At 37.3% G+C, this 15,227-nt stretch overlaps 1 protein-coding gene across 1 annotated transcript in view; it reads right to left on the bottom strand.

Moving 5' to 3' along the window:
- The window catches only part of NEO1 (neogenin 1), a 213,474-nt gene that overhangs the window by 131,782 nt on the left and 66,465 nt on the right, over positions 1 to 15,227 (bottom strand). The window lies entirely within an intron of this gene.

Below are 15,227 nucleotides of genomic sequence, written 5' to 3'. Positions count from 1 at the left end.
TCCCAGAGTGCTGGCACACCTCCTGCAGCAGTATACTACTAGAAAATACCCTTTCATCTACCAGCCCAGAATCTTTCCATTACAGAGCTTCTCTTTTCCTCTTCAAATTACCAAGTGATTGCCTTGTAAGCCTGCATTTCCTTAACTTTCTATAATTGTTTTCAAATGTATTACCATGTAAGCTAATTCAGTCTTTCTATTTAAACTACAAACACATTTAAAACTATTTTTCAAAGTTAAATTTTAAAAACATTGATGCTTTTTTCTCAATGGTTTGTATTTCCCAATCACTTGTATCACCAAGACTAAGCAAGAAGATCTAATGAAAATTAGTTACATTTCTAACGAGTAAGCAGCACCCACTCTTCACCCACATGTTGCACGGCATTCAGTTGAAGATATTACCCCGTCTTCTGTTAAATGAATGTAATGATAAATGATACTTTGGGGTTCTGATATTAAAGATAATTTTTTCATGTTTGTACGTACATTAATCATTCTGTGGCAGCACACGTACATTATGTATTGATTTTAGGACACTGAAGGAAAATACTACTGACCTAGCAGGAACGCAGGTTAATAAACTCAATTTAGGAAGGATGATTTTCCACTTGGAATGTTCTCTAAACACTGGTAGGAGAACACACAAGCAACAGCGCGACTCTCACACGCATACAATAGGAATTAGATGCACCACAAAACTTCAAATTTTCTGCTAGGACAATGCAAATGGGGGGGCAAAGGAGTCAACTCTGTCCCTATTTTCTCCTTCCCTTTTGTCTCTCCCCTCCCCCCATCAAAAGACCAGAGCAATGGTAGGAATGTGAATGAACAATCTACTTAATGCAAATTTGTTCCATTCAGCCGGCATTCCCAGTCTAAGCATTACTGAGATCTGTGGCCCATTGTCTCCATTTCTGAAAAAGATGTGCCTAGAAGAGCAATAATTCCCATGCTCCTGGAAAACACAGATGGTAAAAATTCCAGCTGTAGTCTGCTGCCTTCAATGGAGCCAGTATTTCATCTCCTGTACTTTCCAGAAGAGGAGGAATTCATTGCACTGAGCCAGATGCTAATCTAGTTCAGCATCCTCTCTGCGACCATGGCCAGTGCCAATCATTTTCAAGGAGGCTGAAAGAAAAAACTTCCATAATCAACAATTACTAAATAACTCGCTCATAGGACAATGTTCTAACTAACTTCAGAGTAAATGCTTGCCTTCTGCTCTAAATACTGACCGTCAGCAGTCACTGTAAATGCTCGGTTTTATTTAATGTGGATGCTATTACCATACGCACATTTAATCCTCTTTAGTACCCTACTAACCTTTTGGCATCAATCTTGCCAAATCAAGACTGCAAAAGAAAAATAAGAAAAGAGAATAACTTCCTCGTCTCTAGGGCAACAGAAGGCCGCACAGGAATTCACTTTTTCCCTGCCTATGGCAGGGTTGTGTACCTTTACTACGTGGTCACAAGCCTGTCAGATCAAGTCTTTGTGAGCATTTTTGTCGTGTGTCTGAGTCTCCTCTATTGCTACTTCACAGACTGGAATTTAACGTAATACTTTGTATAAGCATTAAACAGCTCTAAACACACACACAGACTCTACATGTTTATGCAATTAACTGGTTCCCAGGGCTGGTTTCAGGCTTTTTTGTGACATCTCAATGTGCTCAGCAAATGTTTTCCCTGTTCTTTCCCTGATTATTTCTATTGCAGTACAGAGAAAGTAAAACACAGGAGCAGCTGACAGTTTTTCCAAACCTGTTACCTCCTGTATACCAGCTATGAAAATCCTCTGTTGCCCAGTGTTACTCTTACACAAGTTTCTCATAACTTACCCAACTCTAAACTAACTTTAGTAGTATCATCTACAAACATTGCCACCCTACAGCTTTCACCTTACTATCCTTCCGCATTAAATCGTTTTGTTCAAACACAAAGAGACAGTGAATGATTATGCAAACTGCTGATAATTTTAAGACACTTTCATTTTTTTCCCCATTCTCGTTTGCCTAATCGAATTTGAACTTATGACAAATCCATAACTCTATTACTACTTTATTAAAATAGCCTCTTGGGAAGTGTGAAGATTTTAGCAATGCAAGTAGGTAAAGGAGTATAGAAACATGAAACCTTATTGTTAAAATAGCTACAACATCTGTTATCCTTCAGTGAAGCAACGGATCTTAAAGATGCCACACATTTTGTTAGCACATCAGCTTCTCACCCAGACCCTGTTAAAAAATTAGTAAGTCCAGCCATCTGTGGACACTTCATTAAATTATTGCAGTTCCTTTTCTTCTCCTTTGCTTGAACATTATTCAGCATCATTTGTCTTGAGTGGCAGAGGTGTGAAACATGTTTTAAAATACAATTTTGTTAATAAGACATATTTCACGAATCTCACTAGCGAATAGATTAGACTTCGTAATTACAAAACATTCATGGAGAACAGAAGCCCAGCATTACCTGAACTAAGATAAGGCCAGATGCTTCCAGTCCTTTCTACAAAGAAGAAACACCAACTATCACATATTTTTTTCCCCCCTTGCTTAGGCCAACTAGACAGGAGAGAATGCAACCTGGCCTAAAATCTGGGCAGGAGACAACTAGTCATGGGAGAGAAGAGTATTCTTAGAAAGACTGTAATATGAAGAGAAGGAAACCTACCAAATGTCCTTGTTGGCTAAACTAAAGCGGGAAGTATGTGGAATACACAACAGGAATGAGAAATTTCAGTACATAATCAGAAACCTGACTTTTTAAAAATAGCCTTGGTAGCATAATTAACATGGCATATACTGATTTTAAAAGGTATCCCTTGATCAGAATTCACAAACAGAGGAGAAGGGAAAGGATGTCATTGTACACATCAGTAACACACACATTGACATACCTACCTATACGCATACAATTAACACACACAGAGTAACCTGGTATGACCGCAGAGCTGTTTTGAACTGGCAACTGAACTCGAGATCTCCTGAGGTCCCTTCCAAGCTCAATTATCTGATGACACTATGATATGGGGAAGCTATACAGAAAACTATGGAGAGATATAGCAAAATACTGCACAAAATATTGTGCAAAGAGGAACAGAATTACACCTGTCAAAACAAGCTTCTAACAGGGAAAGTTAGAGCAGGATTGATCATGCCCTGGAGCACAAAATTAGATTACATGAATTTGAGGTTGCCATCATCCCGTCTCAGACTTGGATCTGAGCTTTCCCACATAACCACAAACTAAAAACAAAACTAAGAAACCACACATACAAAAATTTAAGAGGGTGTCTGGACTAGTAAAACACATCAGAATATTCTGAAGTTTTACCTGGCAAAAAAGTTTCTCTCAGAATTTATTTTAAACAACAAGTGTTTATATAGCTGTCCTTTACGTACCAGTGGTAGACTTTGCAAAAGCTGAAATACAACGGCATAAGAACACAGGCATGTAGATATCAGAAAAAACTCACAAATTGATTACAGATCAATTCTGATTTTGAACCAGGACACAGAAAGCTCAGAGTACCTGTTGAACTCAGTCCATCAACGGAAACAGACATACAGAGAGATCCTGACTTCTTAAGAAACTTCGCTTAGCCTGAAACAACTCTTTACACTCAAACCAGGACACAATAATCCCACGTGAGCCTCTCTCGCAAAAGCTTGATGAAAAGAAATGAGACAAATGTCAGTAAAATAATCCTGGTGAAACCACTACACTCATGACTGACAGCACAATATTAAGTAAGAGACAAGTCAAACATCTAGGAATAACTTTATGATGCCACTTTGCCAAACATTACCTTTGCCAGAAGTCCCAGGAATAACGAAGTACTAAAACAGACCAAGAAATGAGGAGCAGACACGATGTACATCCTGATATTGTATCAATTGGGGTACGGTTCCTAACCGGGGCAGGGGGGAAGTGAAACAGCTGAGTGTATGCTCGCTATGCTCTGCGACATCCCAAGTCTGTAGTGATGATCCAGGCTCACAGCCTGACCAGCTATGGCTCCAGGAGAAGTAGTAGAGGAATTTTATGAATGGATTAAGATTGGCTCTGGGAAGGGATGAATGTCTGGTGCCTGGTAACTTCAAAATGAAAGACAGTTGCTCTGCAACTGCAGAATGTGTCCTGGCAGAATTTTTAATGAAGATAACTGAATGTGGATAGCTGTTCAAGTTAGGAGTGAAGCAGTTATGGAAAACCCTAACATAATAAGGTTCAGGTATATTTAAACAAACTAATAATGTAGAAGAAAGAAATGCTAAGCAAGAAGTTAATCCAGCCTTCCTTGATAGAAGTATCTCAGAAATCCTTTGGAGGAAACAAAAGAGATCAGAAATTAAGAACTGATCTTTGATAAGGTATTGAAAATGCTGAAAAACAACAAGACAAGAGAATAGACCAAGGCTAAACAAACAAATCCAAACTCTAGTCAAATGATATCAACAAGAGATCAATAAATTATTCCAGGAATGAAATGGGAACAAGAAAGGTGATTCAAGGAAGACCTTCAAAAATACAGAGGTCATTGACAACAACCATAAACTACAAGAAAGGTAATGTGGGGTGAGGTGGGGGCTGTTAGTCCACGGCACAGCGGAAGGTCAGCCTCAGAAAGTGCTGCACAAAATGGCACAGGAATACAGAAAAAATAATTCTGCTAATGGAGTAGGTGAAGTAATAGCAACATTAAAATCAGAGACAGGACTTGCAATTAAAGGGCCAAAGAACAGAAAAGCTCCAGCATCAATAGCAGCAGTTCAAGGCAGCAGGAAAAGCTGCAGTAGCCGCAATGAATTTGATCTATACAGACACTGAGAAACATGCTAAGTAGACATTTCTAATACCACAGAAAAATGAACAGAGGGCGTGCAAACTACGGAGTAATTTATTTGGTACCGTTGAAGATCATTCTAATAGTGAGGACAATGAAGAAAACACTGTGGGATTTTAAGAGAAGACCTTTAGATGAGGTATGCAGATCGCCTCACCATTTAAGAAACCTCAGGTCTTGATCAATAGACTGCCTAAAAAAAAAAAAAAGTTCAGGCCCACAATCACTCTTTCTAAAACAAAATCAATAGCCATAACAAAAGAAGAATAAGATCTGAGTACTCTGGTGAAAGAAAAGAGCTTGACAGGTTAAATAATTTTAGATCCAGGCGAGGCTATCAATTACGAAAGCTCATGTGAACAAGCTATTCAAAGAAGATTAATGCACAGAGAAGACTGTCATGATAAATTTATCAAGAAACTGAAAGAAAGGAAAGATCAGAACAACTTTTGCAGGCAACTCTATAGACAGTGACAAAGACAGTTGGTACCTGACAACAGATAGGAGACAGGAAATAACCTAAACAGTTTCACAGAGAAATACTCAGAATCCATGAATAGCAAAGAAACCCCTCACAAATAGAGTACTTGAAGACTGACATAACAGGAGACATAAATACAAAGGAGAAAGAACTTCTATAGATACAAACATCTAGCTGAAAAAGATGATGTCTAGGGACAACAAGGATGCGTGGCAGAAAGGAAGAGAAACACTAAAAGCAGTATAACTAGCAAATTATTCAACAAAACTGTAGTTCACTCAAAGGGATCCGGAGAAAAAACAGCTAAGGTGTGGATTATCACACCACTGACCCTTGAATCACGGACAGTTGCTAGCAATTAAGCTCATCATATCAGAGAGAGTTTTTTAAAGGTCTCTCCATAATGAAGCCTTTCTTTGCTTTATTTTTAATGTGTTCAATTTAAGAATAGTCACAAAAGAGCAGACTGACGGGGCATCTAATCCAGGAATGTGACTTCAGAAGCTATTAGAGAAGGAAGAGCAACACCTTTACAGAAACCTATAAATTATCTAAAGACATTTCCCCATGCTCCCCCCAAAACCAGAGGTTTATATATGCAAATAAGTAGGAGTTGCAGGGTTTTTTTAATAATTTTAAACATTTTTATTTCTGGTGTACTTATGTGAATGATGAGACATATCCTATGCTTTTAAGAATGTTACCAAGAACTAACCTCACTGAGATCAACCATAGCAAGTTTCATAACTTAATTTCTCCTTATTAAAAATAATTTTCCTCCATTTTGCTTCCTTTTCAGTGTCATTAAACTTGCTCTTGAATTTCTATTATGAAAAAATAAAGAATTAATCATACACACACTTCTGCCATGATACTTCTTACCCTTACTGCTTTTGTGTCGTCTTTCATTTGGGTAGGTGTGATAGTACAAGTTCTTATCATTTTCAAAATGCAATATTCAGTTGATCAAAAATCCGAACAATGCCAGTGTGGAGACCCTTCACTTTTACCCTGTCTAACTAAAGCTGAAACTTCTTGTTGAATCCCACACTAGAAAATGCAGTGAGTTAAGAATACAGGCTGCATATGTAACTATCACTTGCCTGACAGTTTGGGATTTAGTGAGCAATCTATGCGAAAACTTGTCAAACAAAATTACAAAGGGGATTGCTGGTGCTGACATGCAGAACATAAATAAGGAAAAATACATATTTGAGTGAAAATATTAACAAATGAGAAAGCTAATCCAAAAAAAGTTCATCCAACTCTCTTGTTTAGGGGTGTTGATGCATCATCAGTATGCTCTCACCTTCTACTTTTGTATCACCACGTAGAATTACCCATCAACAGATTGTCTCCTACAAACCCAAGTGATTTTAGAAATTTGGCACTGAAGCTCCCTTTCACAGAATTCATGCTTCTCTGGAGATTAACTATATTGCCTTCCATATTTTCAAAACTAAAGGTCAAGACTTGAATGTATACTGCAAAAAGCTTTAATTTTTTTTTTTTTATGATTTACAGTAACTATATTATTTTTTGAAGTATATTAACATAAAGACAACTTTGGCCATTAACCAAATGCACAAAAGATACTTTCTTTGCTAATTACAAGACTTAAAAATTTAAGTTGCAAACTGGTAAACTGATAAAACCTAGTCTTTTTGGTTTATAGTGACATGGAATATTGCACCTAAGATCATGCCCAATTAAGAAAATCTTAACTTAATGAATGACCACAGGATTTAAACACTTCCATGCTGTGTGTTTAAGAATCAAGAATATTAGCTACCACAACCATCTTAAACAAGACATCCCAGCAAGAAGGGAGATTTCCACTACATGTAAATGGGATAGCTGGTAATGGACATCTGAGGTTTCACCAATTTGCATTTTTTTCCTGCATCTACCCATCTGAGAAAAGGATCCATAATCATCCCCCCCCTTTTCTGACTGGGCTCAGTAAGGGATCTCTCATTGCACTAAAAATTAACTCCATTCTAGAAAATACATACTAGTTTGTTTTTTTCTGAACCGTAATATTAAATTGTTACTAAAGCAGAAAGTTCAGGCACGAGTGTTACAGATCTACTTGTGCCCCCTCTCCTATAGCTACAGAAGAGGATTCGTTACCCTCCAGTGAGGACAAATAAGCTTTAACTAGCTCACTGACCCACGCAATTAGGGACAGGAATAGTATTAGTCAAAATAGGCTGTCTGATTTTATTCGATATTAGGTGTAATAAACTCTAAACACAAAAGCTTAAGAAAACCTGAATTTTTAAATAGAAACAGTGGTTTTAATATCATTCAACTAGCAAATTAGAATCTCTTCACCCAGGCTATAACTTGATCATTAGATATCAATGAAGAGTTTAAAAACAAGCAGGCCTAAAATTCTGCTGCTGTGGGCTTTCACCCAGGATTAATCAATTCAGCTGCAGACAAACTGTACAGCTATCTGCTTTAGATGTGGCAAGTAAGCTGTCTGATACTAAATCATAACTTGGTATACTGCTTTCATATGAGTTGCTGGAGAGAACACAGCACTAAAAAGCACGATAAATTAACTGGATAGACAAGGACTTGCAATCAGGCTCGAGGAATTACAGGAAGCAATTCCTGGCACGCACACCACAAAAATAAGGGAGACAGACCAATTGCCGCCCAAGAGGGAACAGATCCTGGATCAGAAGCAACACTTCTTCCCCTCCTCAGTCTAGAGAAGTTACTATGTTGATACCCTGCTGATCTCTCCAACACTTTCAGTTCACGTATGAACGACACAGATTTAGTCTGATTGGATTTCTACTGATTCATTTTAAAAGAATTATTTCAGTCATGAGCAATTCCAAGTCCTCTCCTGCCATACCCCCTAAAAAGAATTAAATTCCACCAAATTCTGGAAGAAAAATTGTACCCTAACTCTCTAACACCATGTGAGAGGTGTAAGAGTCATTCAAGATCAGAGTGAAACATCAACATCATTTTGTTTTGGCATTTGTTCGGGTTTTGTTGGAAAAGAAGAAGGAAAGGAAATAGACGGTACGCCGGCAAAAGGCAAACCTTTTCAGGTTGCATACCCAACAAGTGAAGTGCTCTATATCACAAATTACTTCAATCACTTCGGTTCCCATCTCCCAAATTTATGCAGTTACTGTTCAAAAAAAAGAAAAAGTAAATGACGACAAAGTCTACAAATTCGTTTTTCCTAATCTTACACTGAGAATATGTGTAATAGTTCTGAATCCGGACCTTTGCTTTCAGTCCAAGTACTAATATAGATCAGTCCAAGGGCTCACATAGATTCCCCCCCCACACACACTGTAACTGGACAAATGTGGATTGTAAGAATTTAGAATGACATACAAGGTATTACATTTATTATCTTAAACGTCTAAACTCTCACGTTTTCAGTAAGAGCTGACAGAAAGTGTACAAACTGCAGTTTTGTTAAAACCACCTTTCCCATTTACCTGTCATTGACAAGAAATGCATTTTGATCTAAGCCAATTTATGAAAAATGCAGATGCTTTTTTCATAGAAAATGTATTTTTGCAAGGAAAATTTATCACCCATGTCACTTACTGGTTAAGTGCTCTTAAGTACCCTCCACTGAAGTATCTATGCTCTTAGGTTTTTTCCAATGCCAAGGTACAGAAAGTTCTTTATTCATGAAGATCAGATCAAGATTTTTTTTCCCCCCTTGCTCTTAAAGGAAATATGCAATACTGAGTAAAAAACGTGCTGTTATTTCTAGCCTAACCACATCTCCGAGGAGCTGGTATACGCACATAGTTCATTCTGCTGAGCCACTGAGCTAAGCTTCTCTCTTATCCTTTAGGAATGACACACACACACACAGAGTCCAGTAAGAAATAAAACACTGTTCAGTTGTGATCTTCAAAGTTAGGCAAAGTTTGCAAAAGACATGTGATTCCAGAACTGTACAACCTGGTTACTTTTATGCAGTTCTCAGTAGTTATGGCAAAAGGCAGAGATAAAATTTCAACCCAAATTAATGTTGGAGCAAAATCCTTAACTATTCACCATTGTTTATACATAAATAAGCGATTTCAACATTAAATAGCTAAGTACTACAACCTACCAGAAATTAAGTTCTCACAACCACAACACACCTCTTGGAGGACGCGCCTTGCAGAGATCTAGCTTTAATTGCAAGAACACATCCATCCAGGTCCTCCTCTCTCCCACACGCTGTGCTCAGGGAATGTCCTGCATAATCATCTCTTGGCCACAACTTTACCTACTGCATGTCATCCAAAATCTGTAATGGATACAGAATTACTTATTTCTACTTGGTTTTCTCTCAGCATACTCATTTACAGCATCTTGGTGCATTATAAGAAGTAATACTCTAAATTTATTGAAGAGAAATTCCTTATTAGTCCATTGAGAAAAAGGCAAAGCATGGAGATCTTCTTGAGACCATATAATGAGTCTGCAACAGAAGCAGGATTAGACATCAGCATCTCCTGGCTCATAACTCAATTAATTCCTCCAAGCCACATTACATGAAATACCACAGTAGTTGCTCATCCAGGCCTCCTATAATTTCAATGGCAGTTACACAGCCAGCTCTTCTAGTCATCAATTTGGAAGCCCAAAGCTACATATATTCAAGATGCAAATAAACCTTCAAAAGGCAATCTAGTCAGCTAAAAATTGGAACAATTTCTCAAGTAAAGCTCATTCTCTGCATCTAATGTATCGACATCAAGTAAATCACATTGGTCAAGCACAACTCAAGGGCTTGACATCCTCATTATTGAGAGGTTCTATGCAATGCTATGCAGTAGGTTAGAGAATACAGTTCACAGCTTTCCTCTTCTGGTCTTAAGTCTCCTGCTCACTAAGGAATCATCTTCACTTTTTGCAATCCCCTGACAAAGAGGTTATGTATCTTCCAAGCTGTACGAGACCTGAGGGAGCAATATCATGGAGCATTTCTTTCACCACATAACCCTATCCTATTTCCTGGCCCCCGAGTTTGATTCTGTACATGGACGGAGACAGGTCAGCAGAAGGAATGAATGAAAGTGGTTATGTACTGCATATCATGTGGATACAACCATACCATATAGAAAAGGGACAGGTAATTGCATAGTCAACACATTCTGACATTTAGCCTTCAGATACTTGATTGCACAGACAAAAATATTATATACAAAGGTTTTAAATGAAGTTCTGGAAAACCAGTGAAGACAAATTTTATTAATGAAACTGCAACAATCCCTCTGCCATGCCACAGCAGTACGACCCAAAGCCAGAGGCTTCAGCAGTCTGGTACAGTCTGAGCTATATGATTAGCTGAATGAACTAGCAGAAAGAGGAGGATTTATTCAGGTCAGAAAAGCAGAGAACTACAGAGAACACCATGCAAGGAGCACGAAGTGCTAGAGCATACCTGAATTAAACTCCAAATTTTTCTTCCAAGTATGTACGCGATGTGCCTCAACCCACACAAGTCACGCAAGCATTAGTAGTTGTAGATGGAAAAATGGGAAGTCTATCAAGGTTTCAGTGTTTATGTCTTCAACACAAAACAATACCTGAAGCTCCACCATGACAGTTTTCAGAATTACTTTTCAGGAAGAAACTATGCTCATTCTGGACGGTGCTGCACCCGCAATGTTTTCAGATGGTTCCAAAAGAAGTATTACATTTTTACTAAATACAAAGCCTGCCTCTTCTGATTATTGAACCCTTTTAGATTTTGATACTACATGGCAGGGATATTTCTTAACAGAAGTGATTTGCTTGTACTTTTTCTAAAAGTAATTATGAAATGAAGGTTTGAAAATAAAATTTCTATGACTATTTAAATAAGAAATAATAATATAAGGAGATTATTTAATCGAGGTGGGAGAAAAAAGGTCGTAAGTTATCCCCAAGTGCTTTTTGAATTAATGAAACTCAGACATACTTGAAGTTAGTATCAATGCAGCGATACAGCTACGTCATCACAACCAAGCAGTTTACATATAAAGCTCAAAGCCAAGTATTACCAAATGCAAAGATAAGTGGAAAAAGAGGAAGAAAAACAGATGGATTCACTTGGGGAAAAAAGACAACAGGAAGTGAAATAAATAATTTAGTGAACACTCTTTAAATAGATATATAGAACTGATAAATCCGTATGAAGAAACTCAGTGCCACTGTCATGCTTTGGACCTTTTAGATCTTTGTATAGCCATTCTCTCAATAAAAGCTTTACAAAAGCTTTAACTAAGTAGCAGTAAATAGTGACTGGGAAAAAAAAAATCATCTCGGGAATATTTTTAAGCTAGTATCATTATACTTTTTACTAAAATACATACAAATTTATATCTCCAAGATGAATTACAGACACAGTTCCCCACAATTTTGTAAATCTTTTTTTAATCCGTGTTTTGTAAGAGCTATTCCAACCCTTCACCCTTCTTAAGATCTAACTGGCACTTAAGTATCAAAGACAGATTTGCATTTCAAAAGCCAATTAAAAAACCCGTACTCTACTAAGGCACTGATTAAAAGGTGTTGTGGCTTTACATAAATTAGGCAGTTCCTTTGACTTCCCTAGTTCAAACCCATCATAGTAATGGCAAAAACCTATACATTATACGGACTATATGACCACCGTACCTCCACTACCCTGATGTTTGTGCAGTCATATTCTGGTTTCAAAGAAAGCAAGCAAAAAATCACTTTTAAAAATAAATTATTTCACAAATCCAGTTTAAAGCATTACAACATGCTTAAGTTTGCAAAGCAAGAGGAAGCAAAGAAGGAAGAAACACTGGCAACGACAATCTCAACCTTCATTTGCTAGAAGGAACCAAAATGTGGAAGCACACACTTAACAGGAAAAAGAGACACACGTATCCTGAAACTACTGGTCTTTAAAGAAAACTAACAAATTTCTTGCTGTTTGCAACTTCTAAAAATCAAATATTTCCTACTAGAAGTCTGGTAGAACAGTAAACAACTTACTATCAAGGTGCAGTAGCATACAACTTCAAGTTACAGACTAATCGTGCTGATTTAAAGTATTCTTCATAATATAATACTTTATCACAACTTCTAGCTTGTTTTTTAAAATCACATGAGAAACTAGATTAAAGAAGGAAAAGATCAATTTCTATAGTAGTCTCAGTTGCCACAGAAACCTTGATTCTCACACCTCAAAAAACCTGAAGAGTAAAGGCTTCTCATCTATTATCATGTATGGAAAAGGTTCTTTAAAAGCACATTGTCAAACGCACTACAAACTTGCCAATCCACGCCATCATCAATTTTCCCCTGCCACAACACGTTTATAGCACTGTGTCAAAAACATAAATTGAAGCAAGAAACCAAGAAAGTAGGGCTCTAACATAAAGCATTCAGTCACTGTCTGAACAGTCCACACTCAGGTACTGAGAGTGTGTGTTTCGGTTTGATTATTTCATACAACGGTTGACTAAGCCCCTCTGTCACCTTGCAACACCTTGCGTTATCAGTACATGTCATCCTATGGCAATAAAAGAGCTTCAGTTTCCGACGTTCAAAAATTTTTGATCCATCAAACTACAATATATAAAAAGTCCTTTAAATAATTTGAGAAATTTATCAAAATTTATCAGCCTGTTAGACCTTTATGCAAGACTCACTACAGGTAGATTGCTCAGCATTATCTATCAGCTGTTAAGGGAAATAGTGCAGTTATAAGACTAAAAACTCAAAACCTGTATTCATTCATATATATGATGGAACACGGCACGTTTTTACTGAATTTTCTTTGCCCTGGCCTACATTACTCAACAGAATTTGTCATTTTCAGGCAATGAAGTTATTTAATGAATAAGAAGCAGTTAAAACATGCAAGCTACGCTTCATAATATTCTCTTTTAAGGAGATCAAGTGCATCGCAGTACAACATTCACACACACCATACGAATTCAACGTGCCACTGCTCAGTTAAGAAGGGAATTAGCTGCCTCCCACTGTTATCTCGAGGCCAAGGAGAGACCTTGCTATGCTAACTATTCCCACACTTACCACAGCCTGAAAGCTTCCGGTTAAAAGAAAGAGGGGGGGAAGAAATATTAAAAACCACTGATAAAACTGAGGGATTCAAATGAGGTCAAGAAAAACAACATAGTTAAACCAGAATTTAAATATTCCATCTCCTATTCCAAAGCTTTCAGCAACCAAAGCTACCCTTCCCCCCAACAAAAGGATTAAACTCTGTGTAGTCTTGCACAGCTCTTGGCACTTAACTGAGTTAGTAAATAGGTTTTCACACATCTACATTTGACAAATCTTTTGGAGCAGCAGAACAACTTATGCACACTGCAGCCAGAGGATGCTCTTGTGCAGATTTCTAACTTAACACAATGGCAGAAGGCAACGCAGAACACACGTCGACAGCATTTCCTCTAGTTCTGAACAAAAAAATTACAATTTTTATTGCATAGAATTAATCAATAATCTTCCAATACAGCTGTTAGGGCAACATGAGACAAAGGGGCAACGATTTGTGTGGTAGACATTTGTACTGGCTTGGGTTAGACTATATTTGTTCAGTTTTCTAGCAAAGATTTTTTGAAAACAAAACTCACCAGAACTGCATTGTTTGTTTGTTTTTTAAATACTAAAAGGCTCTTTAAGATTGCATCGTTTTAAAAACTATCAATTAAAACAGTATCTTCTACATTGATGCAGGAAAACTGAACTGGAAATTTTGCAGATATTTTGAATTACCTTCATTTTTAACCCCATTAACCTTACCTAATGATCATATAGACCAGAATGATAACAGAAGCAACACATTGAATGATCTCATGTGGAAAGCAGCAGAATTAATCACAACAGCAGCAATGTGAGAAGGTGGTAATTGCCCGAGATAAGCGTGTGAGAACTGCTTTTATTGTCCTCATTGCCAAGAAACTTAGAAATGTATTTCTCATTCAGAGACTCTGAAAGTCACTCCTTTAAGGTATAAAACGCCAATTTTTTTATTTCTGACATTTCTGATGTTTCACAACAATGCTACAGCTAACTTAATCGAAACAACATCAGAATATAAATGACAGTAAGCAGCAGCTCTGGGAGATGCTGTAGCGCTAGTCAGGAAGAATTCATTACCTCGAGACATTTATTAAGCAAAGGGAAAAAAAACTGTTTGAAAAAGGCTGGCAAACATCATTAGAGAAACAAAAGAAAATTGCTTCATAGGCTTTTTTCCTAGTTACATTGCCTCAGTTTACATTTGGGGGGTTTTTTGGTTGGTTTTTGAAGTCTCACTCTTACTAAGTAATTATAAGTCTCTTCCAGCTATACTGTTTACAAGACACACACAATCTGACACTCCCAAGCCCTGAGAAATAAGCAAACGACATTCTGAAAACAGATCACCCTCCCCACTCATATTCTTTATTTTTACGTGCAAGCTTCACTTACTACTTTCTACCCCCTAAATAAAAGCTATTACCAAGGCATGTCTAAAGGTTACTCAAAACACCAAAGGTGAGGTTATGACTTGGGTTTCTTAATGTCTGTCAGGAAAGTTTTAAGCATTTGGTTGGTTGTTACTTTTCAAACTTCCTTGTTCACAACCTGATACTCAAGAAAAATACAAAACCCCAGCACTCCTGCTTTCTCTACCAGTCTTCCAGTTCTTTAGGAATGGTACACATTGCTAGCTTTTAGGAGCTTCCCAAATGTTTCATGACAGAGGGCAGATAAATATCAACATATAAGTAGGCAGAGAAAGTTACTTTTAAGGGTATTTACACATAAAGAAAGTAGAACCCTGCTCTTTTTTCCCCCTTCTAAGCTGTGGTAAATCTTCATTGTGATTACATGCACCTGACACTTTTTTTTTTTTAATCCATTCATTTCAGTTTTCCTG

The sequence above is a fragment of the Gymnogyps californianus genome, chromosome 11 (assembly GCF_018139145.2).
Source record: "Gymnogyps californianus isolate 813 chromosome 11, ASM1813914v2, whole genome shotgun sequence".
Lineage (NCBI taxonomy): Eukaryota > Metazoa > Chordata > Aves > Accipitriformes > Cathartidae > Gymnogyps > Gymnogyps californianus.
This window is presented reverse-complemented; position numbering and strand designations above follow the sequence as displayed.